Source organism: Equus przewalskii, chromosome 20 (genome assembly GCF_037783145.1).
Source record: "Equus przewalskii isolate Varuska chromosome 20, EquPr2, whole genome shotgun sequence".
Classification (NCBI taxonomy): Eukaryota; Metazoa; Chordata; class Mammalia; order Perissodactyla; family Equidae; genus Equus; species Equus przewalskii.
In genome coordinates, this window is record NC_091850.1 from 29,769,985 (window position 1) to 29,797,869 (window position 27,885).

The window sequence follows — 27,885 nt, forward strand, 5'->3', positions numbered from 1 at the left end:
ATGTGAGGATATTGTAGGCTGATGAAGAAGCCCATGGGGCAGAAAAGATTAAATATGAGAGGAAAGTGGGGGGAAGAGGAAGGGAAAAAAAGGAACAATGTTTCTAGACTTTGTTATTTGTCAGGTATTTTACATATGCTATCACCATTATTATTCTTTTTACTGGTGATTAATAATCACCATTATTATTATTTTTGAGGCATATATTACTGCATTCGATTCACCATGCAGCAAGTGAAGCTTAAGGAAGCCAAATGAATGGCAAGGACAAAACCCATGCCAATAGCTGGGCTCCTTCCTCTGCATTGGGCTGTGGAACACCATCTTGGAGGCAGTGGGCAGGGATGGGGTCCCCGACTCAGCTGGAGGAGTAGCTTGGATAAAAGGAGGAACACATCCACTGAGACAGAGATGAGACACAGTTGAGCAAAAAGGGAACACTCATAAAGGGTCAGAGCATGTTAGTGTGTAGAGAAGGAAGCAGTGGCAAAAATTGTGGGGCAAAGCAGAAGCTGAGGTTCACCTCTTCCTTCATCATCTCTGTAAAGCTGGGGCGAATGCTAGTGGCTTAGGGACAGTGCCTGCATGATGCACAGCAGAGGAGAAAGCCAGCCTTGCCCTTCTCTGCCAGTGAGACGTGCATTAGTCACTCAACAACCAATTTGTCACCTGCTGGAAGCCATAAGCACAGAGGAGCTGAGCTGCCCGCAGCTGACTGGAAACCACAAGGAGGAAAAGCAAGGTCCCCACCTTCCAAGAGCTGTCAGTCTACAGTTACCCAGAGTGATGTTTTTTTCACCAGCTGTTAAAATTGCCTCATTAGAACAACTCCACAAACCTCAGAGATCCTTTGCTTTGTAAAGGTCATATAGAAATAGTCTACCATTGACGATCCCTGGTCAGCCAGTGGTTTGGAAAATAATTAGGGGTTGCATACCCTCCTGGCCACCCATGAGCAAAAGTAACTACACCCGGATGACCACAGGAAGCATTTGAAGGCTGTGCATGAAAGACACATCTCCCCTGAGCTAAGAGACACAGACGGAGTCTACGGCTTAATTGCGCAGACCCATGCTATTGAACAGGAAGCAGCAGGTGATTATGCTTATGCAGGTGCCTCTGGACTTCGAATCCAAAAGGCTCGCCAAAGCATCCTGGGATTTCCAATGTCTTCCTGGGGCCTGGACAGTGGTTGCTGCTGAATGTCGTTTGCCAGTTCTTCCAGAATGGCTATCAATCAAAGGGGGAAAGCTCAACATTCTAGTAACATTTATTTTTTGTTGAAACTCAATAGTCTTTGTTTAAAATATCTTCTTGGTGCCCCTCTGGGTAATAAAACAATCAGATGCGATGTTAATTAATGGCATCAAACTGACACTAGCAGCTTACTCATTGAGGGATAACTATTTGATTCAGGCAGCTACCACTATTCGTTTCGGTACTTTGCAAGAGAGAAGGTGGCAGTGGTGCAGGGTTTTGCTATTAACAACAACAAAAAAGCCAGAACCACATACAGCCCTATTAGAAAAGATAAATTGTATATTTGTGGAAAACCACAAAAGGGTGGATTATTTAGGCACGACTAATGTTCCTGTGTAATACTTAGATGGCAGAGAATAACCACAGCACCCTGCAAGTTTCCGCTTTGGAGTTTCAAAAAAGAAAGCAAAACCTGCTTGGGTCACGGACTGTTTATTTTCTTTCGCCCCTATCACGCTGACCCCTCCTTCTTCTCACGGAAGGTGAGACTGAAATCTCTGGAGCCCCCCTCCAACGTGGCCCCGCTGCCGTTCAACGCTATTCAGAAATAAGGAAAGAAATTTGACAGGGAGACACTCCACATCTTGGTTGCCAGGAGAGATACCATCTTTGAGGTCATTCAATTTATTAAGACATTTTTATTATTGTTTCGTCTGTTTATTTTTTGGTACCGTCTCAATGGAAGACGTGGGGCCCTGATCATGCAAAACCAACCAGGGGGGAATCAGTTCTTTCTTCTCCACGTCTTTGCGGCGTTCTGGCTCCACCGACTCCCTCCCTCACCTGGTAAAACTGGCAGGCTCTGGACATTTTGCATGCTGAAGAAAATCACTGTTTTGCCTCCAGCAAGGAACATAACTGTTGCAACACTGACTCCTCCTCTACTGAAGAAAGAGTGAACAAGTGCACTGAGTTGAGCTTCTTCTCACAGAGCCAAAGGGCTGGGGACGTGGAGCCGAGACACCCATCTGGGCTGGGCTTTCCCCCTCCTTTGCTTTCTGTCTTACTCGCTCCTCTTCCCTCCTTCTGGATTTTACCGGCTGTTCATGAAACATCTTTACGCACAATGGACCTCCTCGTCCTTTTGCAGGAAGTGCTCACGGGCTGATATGGCAGACTTTGCTTCCCGGCAAAAGTGAGTAGCCACGACGGGCTGAGCCCGGGCGGACGCCGAGGGGCTGGGGACCGCGCGGACCGCGCGCGGGCGGCGGGGCTGCGGGTTCGAGGCCGGGAGCGAGGGCAGCCGCGGGCGCGAGCTGCGCAAGAAAACCCCAGAAATCCGGCAGAGCCGGCAGAGGGGCTGCCTGGCCGCGGCAACCTGTGGGAAAGCCGGGCTCTGACCGCACTGATGTCCCTTCTCACAGGAACTAGAAATACTAGCCCCCATGCCAGCTTTTACAACTGCACACATTAGTATTTTTATAAGGCATCTTCAGATGCACCCTGGAGAATGAGTTTCGGCGTAATTGTGGGATTTTCAGAATGTAAATGATTTATGTCAAATTAGAAAGAAAAATATCGGGGAGGGAGAAGAGGCTCAGACAGGTGAGGACTTGACAAAGGACTTGAGGATTCTCCCAGCAGCAGCCGCAGCAGCAGCCTCTGGGGTATCCGGTGGGGAAAGTTTAGCGCTACCTGTGCTGACCCGAAAGGCGCAGCTCCCCCCAAAAGGCAATGGGGGTAGTGGCAGGTAAGCAGCCTCCTAGTTGTACCTCGTTAGCAGAGCAAGAGACAGGCCGATTGACCTCAGCAGAGCAAAGCAAGTCGGAGAGGAGCCTGGAGGGAGCGGCGAGGAGGCGAGAGGAGGAGGCAGGTCAGGCAAACTCAGCTTGCTGGGGAGTCTGCGTCGGAGGGGAAAAGCGGGGCTGCAGTTCTAGCTCTTTGGGTAGGAACATACGTTTTAGTGACCTCTACCTGTATCCTGGGGAAGAAGCCCACGTTGCCCTAAAAACAAGCAATTTAGGATTTTCTATGACTGGACTTGAGAATGGTTGCAAAACGTTATTAATCTTGAGGGATTAGTTTGTCTTTATTCATCAAGTTGGCTGGCAAAGATTTCCCACCTGAGTCTCATGCTTCTTGGTCAGTGGAGTGCTGCTAATTCTAGCCCTGTCTCTGGCTGTGAAAACTTGGGTGGGACACCTGTCCTCTCTGAGCCTCAGTTTTCTTTGCAACATTTAGGGAAATTAATTATTCCATACATACCCCATTAAACATTTTACTTGTGCTATATGTGTGTGTGTATATGTGTATACACATTATATGTATATATATACATTATTATATAGTATATATATAATGGGGTAAAAGTGCTTAATAGTGTAAAGAAGAAATGAAAATTTTAATTTTAGAGGTTCTTAGAAATTAGGTATCATGGGTTCTTTTGAGAATTAGCTCTGAGTCTTCTCGCAAGGGAAAAAAGATTTTATTATGGAATGTACAAGTTTTGCAAGCAATCCCTGAGCGTTTGTGGACACCCCGTGAAGACCTTGCCTGAACCCCAGGTGAACATCCCTTGCCTTCCTTTTGAGGACCTGCATCAAGACCATCCAGCCAAACCTCTGCTGGTAGCTGGGCTGGCTATGGGAGTCACCTACAGCCTTCCCTGGGGTCTAGGGTCAGCCATGCTGCTGTAGGAGAAAGCCCTCCTCTCATGTGTGAGCCACCAGGACCCTGTTTCCCAAGGGCTCCACCAGTTTCTGCCCCCTGGGGAACTCTCCTCACAAACTCTTTTAATGACTTTCCTAAGGTGATGGTCCTCACCCGTGGAGTTTTCAGTCCTACAAACAGCACTGGAAAGCCACCTGCAGAGCATCGCTGTCTGTCTCAAAGAGAGCTCTTCAGATCCCCTGCTGGATGTTAGACAGTGGGGCCAAGACTGTTTTGAACGTGCCATTTGCTCCCCAGTGTATAGTAGGACTAGTAATGGTGTGCTTTCGGACCTCTGCACTTTTCCTTTAAGGTACTAGGGACTTGTGCCTTGTGGGACCTGGGTCTTCCATTGGCAGTGTCTGTCAGGTGTAGCAGAGGACACACGGAGCTTGGAGCCTAATAGTCTGGGCTTCAAATCTTCGCTCCCACACTTTGGCAAGTCACTGAATTTCTCTGAGCCTCCTTTTTCCTGCTGTAAAACGGGAAACAATACTGCCTTTCTTGCATGGCTGTTAGGAAAATGAAAAATGGAAATACCTGGTCAATATCCAATGATAAGCTGCTATTGTTTATATCAATGTGGAGTTACAGGTAAGTGTTAACTAGTCTCATGCTTTTTTAGAGCAGCGTACTCTCTCTCCTATGGGGCTTACACCAGTAGCAGAATGAGTAAAACCAGTTCTGGTCTAATTATTCTCACATGTGAGTAGTGGGTTCCGAATAAGAGCCCAGTCTAGTGCTTCGCCTCCGTCCAGCAGAGCACTCTGTGTTGCCAGCGAGTAAAATGTGTCCAGACTAACATGATTCTCAACCCTGTCTCTCAATTCTCTTTTGCCCCATAATCTTGAGTACAAAACAGCTAAATCTGTGCCTGTAGTTACAAACCTCTTGGCATGGAAACTGGAGAGAGCTCATGGCTGCATCCATCTCCAGATGCACCAGAAACTGGCTCTGTGAAGAGAAGGGTCTCCACTGTCATTGTTCACAGCATGGCACAGATTTAGCCAATTCAGCTTATTCTTTCTCTGTCTGTTTCTCTCTTTGTCTCTCTCCCTCTTTGCAGTCCTGACCCCTAAGGTGCAAGAAGTTGGATATGTAGAAATGTAGGACAGAAATATCAGAACCTTAAAAAGAAATTGGATGTCCTCAAAGTAGCCATTCAAAAGATCGATCAGGCATTCTGGCAAGGCATTCTTGGATTCAAAAATGACAGTATAGATACTTACTATTCATTAAGCCTTCAAGATGTACTAAGCACTTTCTTACATTACATCAATTAATTTTCATAGCAACACTACAGGATATGAATTATCATTTAAAGCTTTACAGATAAGGAAACTGAGGCTTATAGAAGTTTGCCCAATCTGCATAGCTGATAAAAGGCAGAAGGGGGCTCAGGTCTGTCTGATTTTGAAACACACTCTTTTTCCACTACCCTGAGCTGCCGAGCTTCCTCATCAGAAAGTTGCACCGTGCCAACTGAGCCCCAACCTAGTTCTTCTTCTAAAGGGCAAGAATAACCAAATATTCTGGATGATTTTAAGTGACGTGAACATATACTTTGCATGTGATATGTGTTCATAGGCAGCAATGATGAAATCACCTATGGAGAACAATTTTCACAACCCCTCCCACGTCCAGCTGTGAGGTTCGAGATAGGCAGTACCAAACCTCGGCAGGTGAGACTGGCTCTGGGCCACTGACTTCCTGTTGGATTCTTTTAAGTTAAAAAGAGACTGGAATTTCCATTCTCTACTACCTTTAGAATCAGGACACCATTTACATTTGCCTCTTTGTGTTAAGCATTCATTCATCCATTCAACAAATACTTGCAGAGCTCTGAATAAGACAGACAAGTCCTGGCTCTCATGGAGCTTCTATGCTAGAGATGGTGACAGATAAGAGGCAAGTAAACAAATATATAAATAAGATAATTTCAGATATTGATAAATGCTATGAATAAAGAGAGCCTGATAACCAAAGAGTAACAGGGCTTGGGGCATTAAAATAGGGCAGCCACAGAAGATTTCCATGGGAATGTCACCCTTGAATTTATACTGGCATAATAAGAGGGAGTCAGCCCGATGAAGGTGTGGGCAAAGGGCTGCCTTAGCAGAAGAAACCTCAAGGGAAAGATCCAGAAGTAGACTAAATGAAGCAGGAGAGTCTCAGATAAAATGAGATGGCCCCTTAGAAATCAATTTGGGTTTTATGTAGGGGAAATTATTGTTTGAATGCCTATTATACTATTCTAGGCTGTGTGGTGTTCTTTATACCAATTTTGTTTAATCTTTCCAACAATCTGGGGAGTTATCGATCTTATTTAATCTTCCCAACAATCTACTTTTGTCTTGATTTGATGTTGAAGAAACCCAGACTCATAGAGGGTAGCAGCTAGTCCAAGGTTACAAAGCTGGTATTTGAACCCCCTTCAAAGCCCAAAACTTTTTGCTAACACAGCATGTTTCTTCTGGGAGATAACGAAAGAACTAGCAGAAGGGAAATATCAAAAGTATATTAGGTATCTGAATGCTGACAATAATTTCTATCTGATGTCCCAAATTCCAGCTAGTGCATCTAAACTTGCACTGTGCAATACAGTAGCGCTAGCCCCGTGTGGCTATTGGGTACTTGAAGTGTGACTAGTCCAAATTAAGATGTACCATAAGTCTAAAATACACCCGAGATGTCAAAGACCTAATAACGAAAAAAAATAAAATATCTCATTAATTTTCATATTGATTATATGTTAGAATGATAATATTTTGGATGTATTGGTTTAGATGAAAATTAATTAATTTCATCTGTTTCCTTTTAATTTATTTTATTGTGGTTAATAGAAAATTTTAAATCACATGTGCTACTCGCATTATGTTTCCGTTGAACAGCTGGTCTAGACTAATAAGTTGACAAAGGGATGATAGGAAATTTTTCTCCTTTCTTCCTAACGTAACTTTTTCCTCTATTCTTGGCTCAGACCTCTCAAGTCTGTCCCCAAATTCAGTTATTCAGTGAAGCAGGAAACAAGAGAAAAGGAGGTCCCTCTGCGTCCTCCCCCACTGTCATTCTTCTGCTGAGCTGGTGATAATTTGAAGCCCCCTACATCGTATCACTATTGGATTTGATGAAATAGACTTAGCGCTTACATTCATCACCACTCATCCTCTCATTCAGGCAAATCAAGAAGCTTTCAAACATCCTGTGACCAAAGGGTCATTTTGAATCTGGATTTGCAGTTTTACCTTTAAATCACTTCCCAATGTCTTTGTCATTCCCAGCACTTTGTAAAATCCGACGAGGACACAGCCAGGGCACCATGTTTGTGTGCAAAACTCATTAAATAAATCATTTCATTGTGGTAATAACTGTTTCTCCCTCTCTGTCCTTTTAGTTAAAATAGCTTGAACAAGGTGTAGTCCAGGTTTCCAGAGGCCTGCTCCAAGGACATCACAGAAGGCCATTTTGGTTTCTTTTGTCCACTAGCTAAAGCGGCCCTTGAATAACAACAACATAAATATATGACAACAACAAAATAAAGATATGATTTGTTCCTGAAGGAAAGTTTCATTTCTTCCAAAGGGAAGAGCAGTCAGATTCCGGTATTGTTAGCGATAGCCTCTGACCTGGGATACCAGAGGCCCAGATTCCACTTTTCTGTACTGGTTTGTGTGTTACCATCACCCGCCTTCCCTCGCAGTTCTGTAGTAAGTTCAGAGTTGATGAGATAATGCCACATAAAATGCTAGTGGAGAAACGTACCATAGAGATTTTTTTTTTTTTTAAAGATGCTGTCTTTTTTTTTTTTTTTTTAAAGATTTTATTTTTTCCTTTTTCTCCCCAAAGCCCCCCGGTACATAGTTGTATATTCTTTGTTGTGGGTTCTTCTAGTTGTGGCATGTGGGACGCTGCCTCAGCGTGGTTCGACGAGCAGTGTCATGTCCGCGCCCAGGATTCGAACCAACGAAACACTGGGCCGCCTGCAGCGGAGCGCGCGAACTTAACTGCTCGGCCACGGGGCCAGCCCCCGTACCGTACAGATTTTGGCCATGATTATCATAGATAACCTGAGAACCTATGGCTTTACTTCTGTAGATGCATGCCTGATGGGGAGTGTTTCCATTATAAACACTATACAAGATGCTCTTTGAAATACACAAATAGCATTTGTTCATTTCCACCTGAAATCTAAATCTTGGAGGAAGTGGCAGTAAAGAAGCTGACATGTGGGGCTGGCCCTGTGGCCGAGTGGTTAAGTTCATGCACTCCACTTCAGCGGCCCAGGGTTTCACTGGTTCGGATCCTGGGCGCGGACGTGGCACCACTCATCAGGCCATGCTGAGGCCGTTGTCCCACATGCCACAACTAGAGTGACCCACAACTAAAATATGCAGCTATGTACCAGGGGGATTTGGGGAGAAAAAGCAGAAAAAAAAAAAAAGAAGAAGATTGGCAACAGTTGTTAGCTCAGGTGCCAATCTTTAAAAAAAAAATAAAAGAAGGTGACATGAGTGAACTTTAGTGTGTCTACAGTAACAGCAACAAATTTTTCAGCATATTCTAATCCAGGAGGTCTGTACCAGACTCCACAGGGGAAATAAAAGAGGAATAAACACGGGGGAAATAAAAGAGGAATAAAGCAAGGCCCTTGCTCTGGAAGAGCATATCATCTGGTTGGGAAGATGGGCATAAACATAAAACACCAGTAGCAATTAAGATAGAATTCTCTATGTGTTACATGAATGGTACAATTTGAGTTTGGGGATTGCAGAAGACAGTGTGTCCCTAAGCCCTAAAGAATATTGAGAAAGACCAGGTTAGAGACAGGCATTGAAGGATGGGAGGCTAGGCGAAAGACAGAGATGGAGAGGGCACACCAAGTAAGGAAAAATGCACAGGTGCACAGCAATGAGATTGTGCGTGGAGTGTTTGCTGATGTGAAAAAGAACAGTTGGATCACCAGGGAAGCTTTTGAAAAATGCTGGTACCTCAACCCCATCTCCAGAGTTTTTGTTTCATCAGTTTAGGAATGGGGCCTGGGTATCGCTGTTGTTGTTGGTTTTACTTCCCCAGAATATTCTAATGTGAAGCCATAGTTGAAAATCACTGAGCAAAAACACAAGGTCTTTATGTCATAATTATGAGAAATAAAATTAAAAGAGTAGTATATTAAAAGGGATTAAATGGACCATCAAGATATGTGATCTTTACTTGGTAGAAATTTTTTATCCTCATTTATTTATATGTAGTCTTTTTAATTCGTGGATGATTGTTGTTGATGGTGATTCTAACTACTTGGATGGTGTGGCTAAAAAGTGTAACCAGCTGCCCATTCCCGTGCACTGTGCTTTAGGAGTGCCCTGTAGTCAACCCTAGCCAAGTCTGGAGCAATTGGTATCTCACAGCTGGTTGTATTCACCAGGTATGGTGTAATCATTGCAAAGGGCTTTATTATCATGCCCATTCGTGCCCACAGCAGCTGTTTTATAACTATTTATAATCTTCTCTTACCTCTCCAACTTTACAAATTGGGAAATGGAGACTAATTACTTGCCTTGGGCCTTCAGGCTAGCTGGTGACAGAGGGGAAATGAGAATTATCAGCCACTGAATTTTCCATATCTTATTTGGCTCCCAGAGTAAGTCAGCCCAGTCTCATGTTGGCGTTAGAATACTCTGTACCTAACAATGTTATTTCTTTAATGAATGAATTAGCATCACAGATCAGTAGGTGAAAGATGCGTGCCTGAGCTCCGATGCTGTGATCATGAGTGTCAGCAGCCTGTGGGCAGCCACAGCCATCCCAGGATCCCCATTCCTACTGTCTTGGAGTTTCCAGCCAAGCGAAAGCTTGGGTGTGCATCCACTCTTACCTCTAGAAAGGGAAGGCTTCCTGATCCAGAGCTTTAAGGCTGTTCTGACTTCTCTTCTCTGAAGCTCCTGTTCACTGAAAGTATATCGATTTTTGTTACACACCTGAGGGAGAAGAAAGCACAGCATTTTTTAGAGCTGAATTTTTAAAGAATTCCTTATAGGTATTGGGAACTTCTGGGTTTGTTGTCAATGGTGAGGCTTGGAGGTCTTTAGGAAGGGTAGCGGAATAAGGCTAGAGTCCTACCACTACAGCTTCTTTAAGAGAAGAAGATCGGTCCATTTTGTGCCATCTCCAAATGGTTATTTTCTTTTACTCTGTCCTCAAATCTGTGACTGATTTAAGAACAATTTCCAAAATCTTTATCGATAGCAAAAAGCAAGCCTGTAAAACAGCAGTTCTCGACACTGATTGCACATGAGAATCATCTTGGGAGCTTTAAAAAATATAGATACCCAGGCCCCACCCATAAACACGTTGAATCAAGATTCTGGGAATGGAGCCTAGGCATCCACATGTGCTTACAGTTCTCCAGGTGATTATAATGTGCATCAGTAAGAGCTGATCTTACTGCTCAGCCAAGATCTAAATTTTAAGTACTTACTTCTTTTTCTTCTTTTGCCTTGTTTTAGGTCACACAACCGCAAAAAACCATCCAAACCATATTTGTGCTGGGTAGCAACTTCATCATTCTACTCTTTGGGAAGCATGATTTCTAGCATAATATTAACTTTTCCATCTATATAAACTGACTCCATATTCAGAGTGGCCCTGCACAGCCTCATGACTAAAATTCCTGTATGTGCAATTTGGAAATCAGGTTGCCAGAAGCTTAATAATTATGAGATTGAAAGATAAAGGTTAAGCTTCACTACCACGCATGTATTAAATTGCCCAATTGCTATGTTGCTCTTTAGTTAACCAACTCTTGCTTTCCTATCTCAGCCCTTTTAAAGCCAATTAACTTCATTGCTGTTAACACCCTTATTAAAAATATAATTGCAGCAGTATTCTCCAGGGACTGTGATTGGGTAGACTTTACTAGGTGAATTGGTCAAGAACTAACTAGGTTGTGTAAATCCCTCTTGGTCCTGGGAAATCATCTGGATCACAGAGGCTACTAGCATCAGACTGGGCTAGGGGAGTCATGAACTTTGGTTTGGAAAGAGCCAATTACAAGTCACCCTAAATATGGAAGAATCTAAGATATGGAAAGTGATTCTAGAATCAATCTGAGAATGATTATCCAGAGTCTAGTTAAGTCCAGAGACTTCAACCCTTTTCAGAAGGTTTTATTAATGCCAAAAAGCAACCAGGTTTTTGTACTAGATTTGATGGGGAGGGAAATGACGTACCCTTGCACTTTTCTGGAGCGTTAAGATTGCAGGATTAGGAGAAGATAAGAAATTGTTAAGGAGATTGCTGGGAGAAGATAGGCAAAGTCCTGCTGTTAGCCAAGCATCATGGGCATCAGCAATTTTGATTCACTTAACTTTTATGGAGGGTCCCCCATGTACCAGGGACTGCTGTAGGAGCTGGGGACAGAGTGATGAAGTTCTTGCCCTCGTGAAGTGTGTATTCCAGTGAAAGGAAACAGATATCCGCATTAAGAAACAAATAATAAAATCAAATAAGTTAGTGGTGTGAAGAAAACTAGTGAGGTAAAAGGAATAGAGTCTGATGAGGGCTGCTTTAAATAGGCTTGTAAGAGTTGCTCTCTCTCAAGACGTGGCATTTGAGCTAGAACATCAATGTTAAAGAGAAAGTCACAGAGATCAGGGAGAAAGAAGACCAGGCAGAGGGAACAGCAAGAGCAAAAACCTTGAGGTTGGGAAAGGTTTGACATGTTCAGGAAACAGAAAGGAGACCACTGTGGCTGGACCTTAGGGAGGAAGGGATAGAAAAGCAGGCAGGAAAACAGATCAGAAGGCCGAAGTCATGGGATGAAGTCAGGATTTTAAGTGCTTTAAGGAAATCATTGGGAGGTTTTAAGTAGGGAAGTACCATGGCTTACATTGCATCTTAGAGCTCTCTCAGGCTTCTGTGTGGAGAATGGATTGTACACTGGAAGCAGAGGGAGGACCTGGAGGCCATTGAGGAGCACAGCAAGAGGTGAGGATGAATCTGCTAAGGTGGCAGCAGTGGGTCGAAGAAAGATTGGGTTCAGGAGCGAATTTGGAGGTAGGGCCAGCCTGGCTTTCAGAGGGATAGGGCCAGTACGAATAATATTGGACCTTGTCCTGTCTCATAATTGCTCCTTCCCTATCCTGCCTTGGACCACTGGTTTTGAACCAAAATGGAATAACATCTAGTGCTACTTGGAAACATTCGGGATTTTGTCCTTAGCTTATTTAAGCAGGATAAAAACAAATTTCTATCCAAGGAGAAATTTCTGTTTTCTGCTTTCTACCTCCTGACCACAAAAATTTCATTCTGTCTCATAAGACCATTCTGATGGGTTTTGTTGTTTTGATTACTGTGCTTCTCAAAAGTACTGAAAATGTCACGTTCATGTTGTTGATTTACATTGTTGATTTATCTCTTTTCTGAGTATTTTGACACTTCGGCTGAATTTACCAAGTCCTTCATGCTGTCAGACCCTTACACATGGCTTTTGCAGTTTGTCACTTTCTCCATATAAATGGTAACATCCTAAAAGCAAGCATTTAATGAGCACTTAACCGTATTCAAGGCCTTGTTTTAAGACTTTCATATGTTTTAACTCATTTAGTCCTCCCAACCACCCTTGAAGAAACTGAGGCAAAAAATGAGGTTAAGCCATTTGCCCAAGATCACACAGCTGGTAAGCAGCAAAGCCAGGTTTTGAACTGAGTTTGGCTGCAGAACTCCAGGTTCTTAGTCACTAAGCTGTGCCACTTTTTACCTGGCTCCTTTTCACTCTTTCTTACGTAACTGAAGCTGCTACCTTCAGAAGTAGACTTGTTTCTCCTGCAATAACCCCAAGGTACCATTAGGAGGCACTTCAGCTGGTCAGGGCTTCCAGGAGTGGGGCTGGAGGGGAAATGGCATAATTGAGAAGCTGGACAATTCAACTCTCTAGGAGGGCTTCACATCTAAACCACCTGCCATCTGCCAAGGGGAAGAGAAACCCTGACCCAGGATCCTGGCTGGACAAAGTTGTCAACACCAGAGAACTCTCCGTGATAGGCTCCCTCTTCTCCCCTCTTCTGCCCACCACTCTTGCTTCCTGTTGTTCCCACCTACCTCTCCCTTCTCAAAGGGCTGAAGAAATCAAAGTTACTCAAGCTTTGCAGCAAATTCTAGTTGCCCTCCAGGGTCATCTGAGGCTAGTTTTTAGAAACTAACAGAAAAAACAGTCATTAATTTACTTATCACATTTTTGCTTTAAAAATATTGAAGATACTCTCCAGAGTTTTATTATTAGAAGTGAAACAAGCCTGGGGAACACAATAGAGAAGAATACAATTCTTCTCTACCTTCCACTGCATATCGACTTCCAGAAAATTCTTCTCTCAAGTTACTTGGTTTTCCAATAATCGGTGTGAAAGCAATAGACCTTCCCCCCTTCCTAATGGTAGTAAGACTATGAATTGAACAGAATTGAGATTTACACGAAGAAATTCATTAAGGTTTCTTAAACTCCATTAATGTATTCTTCTGCAATGATTATAAAGGCAGTAATTGTGATGATTCATCTATGCTCTAAGTTTTAACTTGTTATGTATTTCAATTAAATAGAAGGCATTTTCTTTTTTGTTCCGATTGCCAAGGGTAATTTTCCATAGAGATTGACATGTATTCATGGGAAGTGAAAATTTACGTAATCAAATCATCAATCTGTGTATTCAACTGTTTGATTTTCAATAAGAGTGTTATTTTAAAATGTTATACAATACATGTCAGAGATTTTCTATGGTTATATTAACTGGCAAATTCAAAACTACAGAGGAAAAAAAGAACTATAGTTATAGTTTAGACTTATCACCTTATTTACATTAGAAAGCTTGCAGTGGAACATCGATTAATTAAATAAAGTTTGAAAGCCATTTTGAGTCTGAATATCCTCCAGATAGCTTAGAATCCTACAAATAACTTAATTTTTAAAAATTCATTTTCAAACCAATAATGCAAAGTCCTCTTTTACTGGATGATTTTGATTAAATATGCAACAGAAAGTAAGGTTGAATGAAATTGGATATGTCCTAAGCTAAAACCTAGTGTTTCAGAGATTAGAGCTATCATCGGAGCAGTGTGATGGCAGCTATGTGATCATAGAGGAGTGATCCCATCGCTTCATTCAGGGTTTAACTAGAAGAGTTTTATTTTTCTTTTAGCAAAGTTTTCCGATTTTGCTTTTCAAAAGACATCACTGAAACCATAACACTGTTCAGATCTGTGACTTTTTAAATTTTATTTATTTTTGTACATGGCTTAAAATTCAAGGTACAAAAGAATATTCCATGAAAAATATGTCTTCCCTCTCCTGTCCCACAGCTACCCCTTGCCCCCCTGGGCAATCACTCTTACTAAATTATTATCAAAAATATCCCATGCATTTACAAAAATGCACCATGTATATGAATATGAGATAGATGTTCTTTTTGGTTATTTCACATCTGAGATGCTATGACTGTGTGAAACCAGAGCCTGCAGTCTGTTGCTGACCTCCCAGTGCTACTAGCACTGATTCTTTATTGGTCCTGGAGCTTCTTCTCTAAACTCAAGTATATTATGCAGTGTAGCTGTTAGAGGATGAACAGCAGTATTTTCAGAGAAGGGTTCATCTTGCCACGTATAGAAAAGGAGATGAAATTACATGAGATGCCCACCTCTGGGCATTGGTGAGGATATGCATTCAGTGGTGATTTTACAAATAATCCAGATAGAGTTGTTAAGTGTCAGGCTGAGAGCCCTGGGATAGAAGCCTACTTGAGCTCAGTCTTCTGTAGGGACTTGGGAATGTTGGGGTTCACTTAGGCCCCCAATGTGCCACATATACCTACTTTCAGGAGGGTAGAGGTACAAGCTCCTCCCTGCAATCACCAAGCCTCAGTGACGTCACGGGTCTCAGAAGTCCCTCAACAGAAGTGGATATGCTTTGCATGAGTTGGATGTCTAGAAGGATGGGTGGAGTTAAAAATCAGTCAATGGAGCGAGTCGTTTGTTAAGATTTGGAAGGAGTATGAGGGAAGGCAAAACCTGTGACCCGAAGGAAAATTTTAGAATGCACTCATTCTATCCATGGTCTTACCCCCTTCACCTTCATTTACCACCCTGTGTTAGATAGTCATATGCTTGTTATTAGTGACACCTGAGGGTAGGACGATGACTAATTCCCCTTTACATACCCTGCCTCAGAGCCTAACAAATGTCTTTCAAGTTTCAATATTCAATATAAGGGAGAAACTTATCAGAAGTGGACTTTTCAAATCATCACAGATTACAATGGTTAGAAATCAAATCCTTGTCAGTTCATATCAGTTCTAACTAAATTGCTGTTTGTGTGACCTAAAGAAATGGGAATGTGGTAATTACCTGTATAGGTCTGGACTCCAAAGCTGTAGGTAGCAAACTATCTTTTGTGTTGACAAACGTCACAGGTTGTCCATGGTCTTCACACACTAGTGACCAGGTACATGCATATTTCCTCTAGGGGATCACACAGGGTGGTCTGTAAGGCTTAAGAAATAAGTTCACCAACTTATTTCAATTCTCCTCCACTATCGTCCTACTCTGTTCCAGAAATAATTCTCTTTTGCTTCCACTTACCATACTAAGATGCCCCACATAAGGCCCCAAATCCTTTTTTGTCCCCACTCCCACTGTATTGTCTGTTTTCCTCTGTCAAACGCTTTCTCCTCTGAACTGACTGTTCCTAAGAATGTGTTAGAGAATTTGATAAACCATAGTTCAAGAAATGAACACTTCCAGCACTTGCATTTTAGTAGCAGTGATTCAACCTGAAGTCTGTACTACTGGTAGAAACTTCACTAGCAGCTAGGTGAGGGAAACGGATTTGGGTCAGGTGAAGACCTCCAATCATACTTGTAGTAACTTCTTCTGCTGTCTACATGTGGTATACAATTTCCAGAATCCTTTTTGGTATCCAGCTGAGTTCAAAGTAAGCCCTCTATTCCAGAGCCCTTACCTCTATTTCTAAACGTCAATAGATTAGGGTCTTCCCAGGACCCAGAACTTGTCCTCAGAGTGGGAGTCTTTTGTGTGTCTTGCAAATGAGAGCATTCACTGGAATGAGATGGACTCAGCACTAATCTCAGCTCTGACTGATTGGGTGAAGACGTGGAGCAAGTTAGTTACCTCTCTGCCTTTCTTTCTCATCTGTACAATGCGGATGCTGAAACATACATTCCAGGATTGCTGGGAGAATAAGACAAGATAAAGTACGTAAAACACTTGACCCCAAGGAAGCACTCAACTCATGGGAGCCATAATTTCATCTTCATCAGAGAATTCATGACTTAGTGGAGAGACCAATGAACATATAATAAACAAAACAAAATTCTAAGGGCACGGAGCAAGTGTTGAGTCTGAGTTGAGCATGAACTAATGTGTCTCTAAGGCCCTCAAAAATCCTCGTATGAACAACTCAGTTCAACTGTTTCCCTTCCTTCTTGCACTTTACCAGGAGGCCAAATTGGCATTTCTCTGGATACAAAAGAAGCTTATTCCTTGTTTCTGCCAAATCTGCTTCAAGGCTGTGCCACTAGGAAGGTATGTGACCCATGGAAAGTTTGCTAGACTTCTCTTGAGATTCAGTCTCCTTATCTATAAAAATGGAGATGATGATGCCTACATTCTGGGACGATTTTGAGGATGGAATGAGATAACGGATGAGAAGCATCTGAGAGTTGGCTTTCAAAATAAGCTTGCTCCCCTCCCCTCGCAATCCTGTGTATTTGGATGGTTTGAGCAGTGTGTTACACATGGAGGAACGGCTCTGGAATGATAACCACAGTTTGTTGATTTGGTGCTTTGTATACCCAGCCACGAATGGCACACGTTTGAGGCCCTTATTCTTGCCAAATACTGGAGAGCTAAGTTATGAGCCTTTGGAACCCAAATGTGATAAGTATTCAAGAAAACTCTGCACGACAGATGAAGCTAGGAGATTAGCTGAATATACCTTCGCTGTTTGCCCTATATTTGATGCCAGCAGGCAAATCAGAGCCAGATGGTCAGTGTGCAATTCTGAGAAATGAGAGGGCAGAAGCACCTTTTTTCCTCTAGTAAAGCCAAGGCAAATGGAAAAGCCCAGAAATATATCAGCACCAATGGCAAGCACAATGGGGAAGGCCAGAAGTGTGCTGCAAAAAATCACATTGCTGGTGAAAACACTGCTCCCCACTGGTGGTAGAGAGCCTATCAGACGGGCCTCAGACTGGACAAAGGCCTGAACAGCCAGGGTTTGGGCTTTGCAGGAACTGAGGATTGAAAACCATACTAACAAAGCATGTCTGTTCCCATTTGTGAGGGATGAAATGATAGGGGTTTTGCCACTCATTAACCCACCTGGAAGCCCGAAAAATTACAAAAGCAAAATGCCTTGCTTCCTTTGGCCACATGGAGGGGGCCTCAGACCTGCGTAGCTGTGTGCCACTAGTCCTGTTGACTATACCAGAAGGAACTGTCAGGTTTAGATGCTTGTTATTATCCTCTATTTAATTTTGGCTCTGTTTATTTCTTTCTAATTCCTTAAACATGCTTGTGATTAGTGGTATATAAAGGAAACTTTTATTTGTGAACAAAGTGTGTAATAAAAATCCAATAAAGAATGTCTACAAGAGAGACAAATGGGTATAGGAAGAGCAGTAACGTGGGCTCCAAACATCCTATGTTGTGTTGCTAAGATGAGAATCAATAACGTACAGGGAGTACTTTGAAATCTAAGGCACGAGCAAAGTGTAATAACTTAAAAGGTTGTGAATTTCTTTTAAAATAAAATCACACGTGGCTTAGGGAAATCTTCAATTGGAGCATAAGCCATGCTTATAGATTCTCATCAGCATTATCAGGAGACTGAGTATGTAAGAATTTAACAAATACACGTTCAAATGTAAAACAGCTTCTCCCCACAGAGGTATTTCACCTTTTCACTGGGACCTTTGGAACTGATATCCCTTTGGAAGCAGACAATGAACTTCAGATAGGATATGATTGTTATACAATGTGATAGGTAGCTCTGATTATCCAAGCAGCTGGGACATTATTCGGTAGCAAAGCATTAAGCTTCTCCAGGAATCCATCTTCTGTGCAGGTAGATCGCTGCTGTCAAGACTTCCTTTTCTGTGGGTGACCTTGCCCACAAAATGGCAAAATTCAGTAGGAGAGGGAGAAAGACACTGATTGTGATTGATGACAGTTGAAAGTGAAATACCTTAATGAATCTCACACTTGGACTTGGTGACTAAGTCACAGCCCTGTACTTGAAGAGCTTAATCATGGTGTCTCAAAATTTAGATCTTGATCACTAACTGCTGTGGCTTTTTTCCCCTGTGTTTTGACAGAAAATTTAAATTCTCTAGGGGATTCAATGTTTTAGAAAATATGAAGGTATCTTAATAGTGTCAACCCCAAAATAGCAACTTCCTGCCTTCTAATTGATATCATTTTGTCGAATATGAATTAGATTCAACTGTGAACTCCACTTTTAACAATGGTCTATATATTTTGAGCACTGCTATCAAAGGAGGGATCCAGGTATTTGCCCATGAGTGAAAATTCGTCCGAGAATATGTTTCATTATGCAAAGGGGCAACAAAAAAGCCCAAACAATGGAATCGTTTTCCTAAATTGTTCTTTCATATAACCTTTTAGGCAGTATAACTGTTGTGATTACCAAAGTCATGTCATAATACGTGTACACAAATTGATTTCATACCAGAGAACTTCACTGGGAAAAAAATGTCACTATTTCTGAAGACTACAAATTTGGTTTCTTTGTGGGTAAAAACACTGCTAATATATTTGGTGTACAGGAAAGTGTAGTATTTTGATCTAAAAGTCAGAAGCCCTAATTTTAGTTCCAGCTAGCCTTATGACATCACTTCATATTTCTGAGTTTCATTTCCCAACAATTCCATGGTTCTTTGTAGATGGGGAGCCAAGAATTGAAAAGCATCAAAAACAGCTGGAAACAGTCAGAAGCCTGTCTTCTCAGGATCTTCCTGAAATTCAGTAGGCGTCCTTAACTTGATTACCAAACCTCCAAAGATAGATGATCAGATGACTGGTAAACTTGCATTTTTTCAGGCTTTCATATGATCATCAGAAAATGCTGCCCTAGTCAAAATTCTGCACCTACCAAGGGATGTTATCTGAAAGAACTTAGTTCATCCTGCTTAATGTGGACCTCAAATATTGGCACGTTCTTAATATGTCCTAGACTGGAAGCTGCAAACTTTTTCTGTAAAAAGCCAAATAGTAAATATTTTAGGATTTGTGAGCCATACAGCCTTTGTCACAATTACTCCACTCTGCTCTTGTCACACAAAAACAGCTGCAGCCGATGCATAAATGAGCGAATGTGGCTATGTTCCAACAAAACTTTGTTATCAACAATAGTCAATGAGCCAGAGTTGACCCATGGGCTATATTTTGCTTATTTCCATTCTAGACTCTCTTAATGCCACAGTATCCATCTGCTGTCATAACATAGATTTAACTTATCCTAAATTCTATTTAACCTATTAATATTTTATCTGCTGTCATACTATACATGAATTTATCTAAACATTTGCTTGATCTATTAATATTTAGACATTATTAATATCACCTCATGAGTCTGTTGTCATGCCATATATGAATTTTTAAAAATTTTCGTTTATTCTATCAATATATGTAGTCAATAACAAACACACCTTGAGATAACAAGTATCTTAAGTTAATTATCTATCAGATAATGTAGCAAATCCTCTCCCTCTTCCTTAACTCTTTCTGATGCAAAGGGGTTTTACATAATTATAGCATTGCGAATAAATCTATTTATCCTATTCCTATTTTTCTTGATATTAACCGTATCCTGTGACAGTTTATTTTTGCAGCCTGAACAGTTATGGTCTTCATGATTTGTCCTCAGACAACCCCCTCTCCCTCGTCTCCTTGATTATTTTGTGCCTCCATCACTGAGTCTCTTTGGGCTTTGTGAGTCCTTGAAGTGTAGCGACTAGACTGGAACACAGTGTTCCACATCGGTCACATCATCTCTTCCTAATGATGCCCAGTCACACCTTTTGACTGCAGCAAGCAATAAACAAAGTAAAAAGTGTGAAAGTAGGGAAGAAATTGAGAATGTCCAGAGGATTTTTGGAAGAGCAAAATGGACTACATGAAAAGAAAACATTGACTCTTGCAAAACACTCTGAGCTGGCTTCTAATGCATTCCCTAATCTGTTTAAATCCTGGTTGTGCCCACAATTAAGCTTTTGGGGGAGTTGAAAAGAGTAAGAACAAAACCAACATCCTGCTTTGCCTAGGAATGATCCTGTAGTAATTCAGAGGGAAGAGCTCTGGAAAGAATTGTCTCTGATGGATAGCAACCATGCAAAGTTTACACAAACTAAACTTCTTCTGTGGGATGAGAATATCTGGGACATAATTAAGCACATGGGCTAAATAATTCTGGAATGAGCTCTGCTGCCCAGAAAGGACCACACTACTAACCTGGGAAGATCCACTTGTGCGTTGAATTCCTTCTTCTGCCCTCCTGACCCAGTGGGAAAAGTTAACCTGAATTTAGTGAGATCAGTTATAGAGGGACTGTGTTGTCATTGAGAGTCCTGTGCAAAAATTCAAATTAAAATTTATCATAATCATCATTGGGAGTGATCCTGCAAAATTCACTCAACAAACATTTACCAAACCCTTTAGACACTGTGCTAAGTGCTAGGGAAATAACAGTGGGCAAAATGGTCTCTGCCCATGCAGAGCTTATAATATAATGAGGAAGCAGGTGTCAATCAAATTCATGCACATTTGTAAGTATGGTCAGGTCAAGAAAGGAGAAGCATATTCTCTACCAGAGCAACCCTGAGAAATTGACGATTGACCTAAGATCAAAATGAAAAGGTAGAGTTTTCTCAGGAAAAAGAACAACCCATGGGAAGACACTGAGGCGGGAGAGAGCATGCCAAATGTGGGAGAATAGAAGAAATACAGTGTGACTAAACCAAGTTGAAACAAAATATGAGAAAAAGTTGGAGAATGAGAGACAGGCCAGGCCACGCAGGATCTCCAGGCACAATAGGACCTCAAGGAGCCATAGAAATCCTTTAGAGTGTTTAAAGAAGAGGGATAGCATGATCCAATTGGAATTTTTAAAAAGAACCTGCTCTGTGGAGGATATTGTGGGAGGGGAGAGTAAATGCCTATGGACTTACTCAGAGGTTAAGGCAGTTGGTAAGAAAGCTGCAGCCTGCCTACTACGATTGTTAAATTATAAACTGGAAGGTGGCCCAAGCCCATGTACCATCACACAGTTAAGATGTTTTCCTTCAGGAATATGTGGAAATAAATGTTGTGCCACACAGCTTGATTGACACTCTCCAGTGAGTTTCAATGGTTTGGGATCCCAGACACATACTTCAGAGGATGAAAAGGAGGTTTAATTAACCTTTGTTAAAGAACTCCACAGACGTGACTTTCCTTAGTGTCTGCTTGGTATTTCCATCTGCATGAATTATTTCCAGCAATAAGACAACTAATTGGTTTATCTACCAAGTCTGGTCAATTCTGAACAGTGAGTCTTAAGTACCCCAACAGGAGGTTTTTGAGGTTCTTTGAGGGTTTATTTTTTTATTTGCCTACCTCTCTGCACTCATATTGATCCAAGAGAAGAATCTTTTTTCAAGCAATGGAGTCTAAGAAAGTTTGATTTTATTTGGCACTTTGAGGAGATGGAAAAAAGTAATTTTGCATAAGAATATAAATGCTCGCTGTTCAGCATATTATAGAGTGGGTTTCTGAAGTTGGTGAAAGGTAAAACAGATTTTTATATAGCTTTAAAATTTTTATAACCTTTTTCTTGTATTATAGAATGGAACAAGGAAAACTGATATCACCCGTAATTCTAACACCTAGAAAAAAACTCACTGTTTATGTATGGTGAAATTTTTTCCTCTCTCATTCTTTAAAAAATTGTGGATGTATTGTATACACATTTTTTAAAATCTCTTTTTTAAACTTAATGTTATATGATAGTCTGTTTTATATACATCTATATCAATAAATAGTTTCTGAAAACACGGTTTTTAACCCTACGTACATTCTATTATATGAATGTACTGATTTTGCCAATTTAATGTCTAAAATAGTATTAATTTTAACTTCTTTGATCACCAGGTATAATTAATTTTTTCATACATTTACTACTCTCCATATTTCTTCTTTTATGAGTTACCTTTTCATGTCAATTTATCAAAATTTGTATTTGGCTCTCAATATTTTCTTAATTTTTCTTAACATTCTGAATTTTTTAAAAATTAACTCTTTATGTTTTGGGGATATCAATCTATTTTCTATAATGTTTGTTATAAATATTTTTCCCAATTTGGCGATCGTCTTTTAATTCTGCTTAAAATGTTTTTGACAAACAAATCTGTAAATTCTTGTGGCTTGAAGTCTATCAATTTCTTCCTTTGTGATTACTTTTTAGCTGTTCATTCAACAAATACAGTCCGCTCTGTATCTGCGGGTTCCACATGGGCGGATTCAACCAACTACAGATCCAAGGGGCTAAGGTGGTTGCATCTGTACTGAACATCCACAGACTTCTTTTTCTTGTCAGTACATATTCCCTGAATAATGCACTATCACAACAATTTACATTGTATTAGGTGTTATAAGTAATCTAGAGGTGATTTAAAGTATAGGGTAGGGTGTGCATAGGCTATATGCAGATATTACACCATTATATACTATAAGGGACTTGAGTATCAGGATTTTGGTATGGGGGAGTGTTGTTGTCCTGTAACCAATCCCCCGTTGATACCAAGGCACAACGGTACTTATTGAGTGTTATGTGTTAGGCACTAAGCAAGATACTAGGAGCAAAACAGGAAACAAGACAGACGGCTTTGCCTTCTCAGAGCTTACAGTCTGAGGAGAGAGACAGATTAACAAAACCCAGGCCATTATAGCATATCGTAAACTATGCCAAAGGAAGTACAGGATGGCAAGAGTCATCTAGTCTGGACTTTGGGGATAACGGAAGTCTTCTGGAAGAAAGCAACTTCCTTGCTGAGAATGAAGAGACAAGGGCACTGGGAATTGGGGCAGAAGAAACAGTATGTGTGAAGGTTCCTGTTCAGTGAGCTAAATGCCAAATGTCCTCTGTGACCAGAACAGGGAGTGTGTGTACGTGCGAGGGGGTGAGGGGAGCTGTGGTCAAGAGTACAGGAAGGAGAGCACTGGGGAGGCTGTAGGGTAGTCCACCGGAGAGGTGAGGACGGACGGTGGGCAGGGAACAAGTACACCCATCCCTTTTCACCGGGTAAGTGATGCTTCACTTATATATTAAGTTCTTACGCAAACCACACTGTCTATTGCAGAATAATTTACTTATTTACTTTTATTTTTATGTCAATTTTTGGGTTAGCATCAGCCTGCTTTTAAGTTTTAAGAAACATTTAAACTGGTAAGGCATGTTCTGTGTCATCACTTCTTATTTTCAAAATTGATTTATCTACTCTTGCTAACGTGTTCTCCTAAATAAACTATAAAATGGGTTTGAAAAATTAGAAAAGTATATGCATATATATAAATGTGCGTGTACATGTGTACATGTATATACACACATAAATCTCCCATTGGTAATTTGTTGGGAATGTGTTAAGCCTATATATCGGTTGTGGAAGAAATAGCTTTTTTTCTTTTTAATATTGAATCAGCCCATCAAGAAACATTGAACATCTCCCCACCTATTTGAATTTCCTTTTATATTTCTTGTTAAAACGTTAGAGTTTTATTCATAGAGGTTCTGCACATTTCTTGTTAGAGCTATTCTTATATATTTTATAATTTTAGTTTTTCATTATAAATGGATCTTTTCCTTCGTATCTTCCTCTCTGATATTGCTAGAATATAGGAAAAATACTAATGTATGTATATTTTCTTTCTATCTGACTGTCATAATTAATTATAAAAGTTTCAGTTGATTGTAAGAGTTTGTAATCATGACTACAATGTCTGTAAATAATGATAATATTCCACCTTCCAATGGTTGCATCTAATTATATTTGATGTCTTACAGCATTGATTATAACTTCTATTAAATAATAATAATAGTGAGCATCCTGTCTTAGTATCAATTTTAAGAATGCCTCTTTGTTTAACATTTGTCAGAATATATGCTGTAAGAGCTAATAAAATAAACTTGAGAAATGCTACAAATGAAATTCTCCCTCCCAGGGATTCTTAATTCCTATTAATATATTAAGAGACTGAGATCTGCAATAAAGAAACTAGTTAAACTGAGTTTAACCCAGCATTTTTGAAATACGTTTGACCACAGAAGTATTTTTTCTCTCATTTGGAAATTTACACCATTTATGAGCATCAAAATTGTATTAACTTGGGGCCAGCCCTGTGGCATGGTGGTTATGTTTGCACACTCCCCTTCAGCAGCCCAGGTTCTCAGGTTTGGATCCTGGGTGCAGACCTACATGACTTGTCAGCCATGCTGTGGGAGTGACCCACATGTAAAATGGAGGACGACTGGCACAGATGTTAGCTCAGGGCTAATCTCCCTCAGAAAAACAAAAAGAAAAGAAAAAAATTATATGAATGATCTTAATTAATACTTTTTAATTAGTTAATTTTAATTAATACTTACTTTTTTGATATTTTGTGCATCTTTCTCTCTTTTGCCCTATGGACTATGATTTGGTTTTGCTTTTTTTTTTCCTGAGGAAGATTAGCCCTGAGCTAACATCTGTGCCAGTCTTCCTCCACTTTGTGTGTGCATCACTGCCACAGCATGGCTAATGAGTGGTGTTTGTCCTCGCCTGGGATCCAAACCCGTGAACCCAGGCCACCAAAGCAGAGTGTGTGAACTTAACCACTACGTCCGCCACAGGGCTGGCCCTTTTGCTATTACTTTTTCCAGTAATTTGGAAGACAGTCATCTTTTTTATTTCTACAAGAGATTGCCCTAAGATTTTTCAAAACATTTCTGCCCATATTTTATGCTTACCAAAGACAAAGACACCGCCATCCACTTTCCTGGTTAAGTTCAGGATGAAATGATATGTTTGAACAAGCCCATCGCAGATGAGAAATATAAGCCATTTTTACTTCCTTCCAAGCCTTTTCTCAGTATTTGTAAGAATAACTTAACATTTTTAATCAGATTACCATCAGTAAATATTTTATATCACATGACTTCTCTTTCATGAATTATTTTCTCTATTCAGCAATGTAATCATGTTTACAACACACCCCTTGGCAGTTCTATGATTATCTCATTTCTGTGTCCAGCATATTGTCCTTTTACACCATAAATTTCTTATTTTTGACTCCTATTTTAATTCATCTTTCAGGCAACTAAAGGTACCTTCAAGAATTAATCTCAATTATGGCAAGTAGGTCATAGATGTTTTTAAATCTCTTGGTTAGCTTAAACAAATTTCTGTTAGCTTTCAACATAAGGACTGATTTGTCTGGCTATAAAATTCTTGTCTCACCATCTTTCTTGCCTCTCATTTTAGTCATGTGGTGGAAAAATCTGAGATCACCCGTATTTTTGTTTCTTAGTAATCTGTTGTTTTCCTGGATTTTGATAGGTTTTACTTTATAATTCAAATATTTTATAATAATGTATCTAGGTTTGGGCTCTTTTTGCTGATTTTGCATAGTACTTGTTGAATCATTTCCATTTCCAGAGTCAGATCCTTCATTAGCACTGGGAAACTTTCTCTTTTCTAAAATTTCTTTTATAATTTTGAGTATTTCTCTGGTTATAGTTTCCTTATTCTTTTTTTAATACATATTTTTTAATTTGAATGATGTTTATAGAAGTATAATTTATATCCAATGGCATACCGAGACTCTAAGTGCATAGTTTGATCAGTTTTGCCAACTGTGTATAGTTACCCACATCCTTATTAAGATATAGAACATTTCCGTCACTCCAGAAAGTTTCCCCACGCCCCTTCCCAGGCAATCCCAATACCAGAAGTAACCACTGATCTGATTTCTATCACCTCTGATTAGTTTTGCTCTTCTGAATGTCATGTAAATGGAATAATACAATATTACGCATAAGACTTCTTTTACTTCTCATGTTTTTTGAGATTTGTCCATATTGTTGCTTGTATCAGTAATTCATTTCGTGTATTGCTGAGTAGTATTCTGTTATATGACTAAACTACAATTTTTTTGTTGATTTTCCGATTTGTGGATTCCTGGGCTATTTCCAGTTTGGGGCTATTATGAATAAAGTTCCTATTAACATTCTTGTTAGGTTTGTTGTGGACGTATTTTTCCTTTCTTTTGGATAATGACCTAGGGGTGGAATTTTGAGGTCAAAGAGTGGGAATACATTGAATTGTTAAGAAACTGCCAACAGTTTTCCAGTTTTTGTGCCATTTTACACCCCTACCAGCAATGTAATTTATGAGTTCCGATTGCTCTGTATGCCCCACCAACATTTTATGTTGTCACTCTTTCATTTCAGCTATCCTAGTGAGTGTGTACTGCTGTCTCATTATGATCACTGGTCTCTTTCTCATGAGTACAAATTAACACTATTTTGCTTCTGTTTCCCATTTTATTTATCTACCATCTCCTGTCTCATCTATTCCTCTTAGGGAGTACAATGTAGGGCTTCTATATTTTAGAGAGTTCTGATTTTGTTTCCTATAGTGTCAGTTTTACCTCTTACTGCCTTAGGTGGACATATTAATACTATTATTAATATTATTCCTTTTTGGTTTCCCTACAGTCCCTCCTTATCTCACCCAGCACCTGTTTCCTTCCATCCTGTTATCTCATCACGCCTACCTGTCCTTTTTCACAGTGTCCTTTTTCTACATCCGTTGAGGATAAGAAACAGTTTTCTCAAGTTGTTTTTGAGATGATGTTTCAGTTACCTTGTTGTATACTTTTTCCACGGTCTATGCTATTTATTTTTCAGGCTTACTCATCCAGGAATGAAAATTAATTCACTTAGGACCAATATTTGTGAACATATAGTATATGCAATGTGTTCCTGAATCTGCTCATTATGTGCTAGTCTGTAAGTTTTCTGGTCCACAGCTGGAGGGCAGAATGACATGTCCTAGTTCAATATTGGCTTCTGACAGGAATGCTGCTGATGTAGCTTTGTGCATTGAGGATAGGATCTTCTCTTCCCCTACTGCCTATTCTCTTACACTCAAAGTGGAGAACACAAAAATTAACCATTTGGGGGATACCCTTCTTCCAGGGCTCCTCTTTTCTCCTCCAGTAGCCTTTTCTTGTTGGATGTATGCTCCAGCATTCAATGTGCCGCTACTCAGTCTTGTAACATCCAACTTCATTGTTTTCTGGGGGTTGAGATTTTTATACGAATATAGAACAGATGCTCTGCTGGGTTGAAGATGGTTCCATCCAGCAGAGCTGAACAGTTTTCAAGAAAGAAATGAACTGTCTCCCTACCTTCTTTGAAGCCAATAGTTTGGTTTTGTTTCCAGGAGCAAATCATATGTTGGTTAATAATTATGATTCTCAATTCAATACCATGGGTAATGATAATCCTGACATTTCTTTCAAGTTTCTGGCTATGGATTGACTGTAGGTCTTGGGTTTTGGTATTGTCTAGACCTTTCTTTCTCTCCCCTCATCCACTCCAAGTCTTCATCAGTAGTCAAAAGTAGAGACTTCTTTCCAGAAAAAAATGTCTTCTTTGGGGCTGACCCAGTGGTATAGTGGTTAAGTTCACACACTCCATTTGGGTAGCCTAGGGTTCACAGGTTTGGATCCCAGGCACAGACCTAGCACCACTTGTCAAGCCACACTGTCCCACATACAAAATAGAAGAAGATTGGCAACAGTTGTTAGCTCAGGGGCAGTCTTCCTCACACACACACACACACACGCACAAAGTCTCGTTAAATCCTTTCCAGTTTT

The 27,885-nt window shown here is 40.5% G+C and overlaps 1 protein-coding gene across 3 annotated transcripts in view; it reads left to right on the forward strand.

Annotated features, from left to right (window-relative positions):
• The first annotated feature begins 1,724 nt into the window (after positions 1-1,724).
• Positions 1,725-27,885, forward strand: part of PRLR (prolactin receptor) — a 156,295-nt gene continuing 130,134 nt past the window's right edge. For 2 of the 3 annotated variants that reach the window (XM_070587033.1, XM_070587034.1), the window contains exon 1: positions 1,736-2,395. The gene's annotated coding sequence lies outside the window, so the exon portion shown is untranslated. Of the gene's footprint in view, positions 2,396-27,885 lie in introns of all 3 variants that reach the window. The other variant, XM_008512017.2, reaches the window with a different exon arrangement.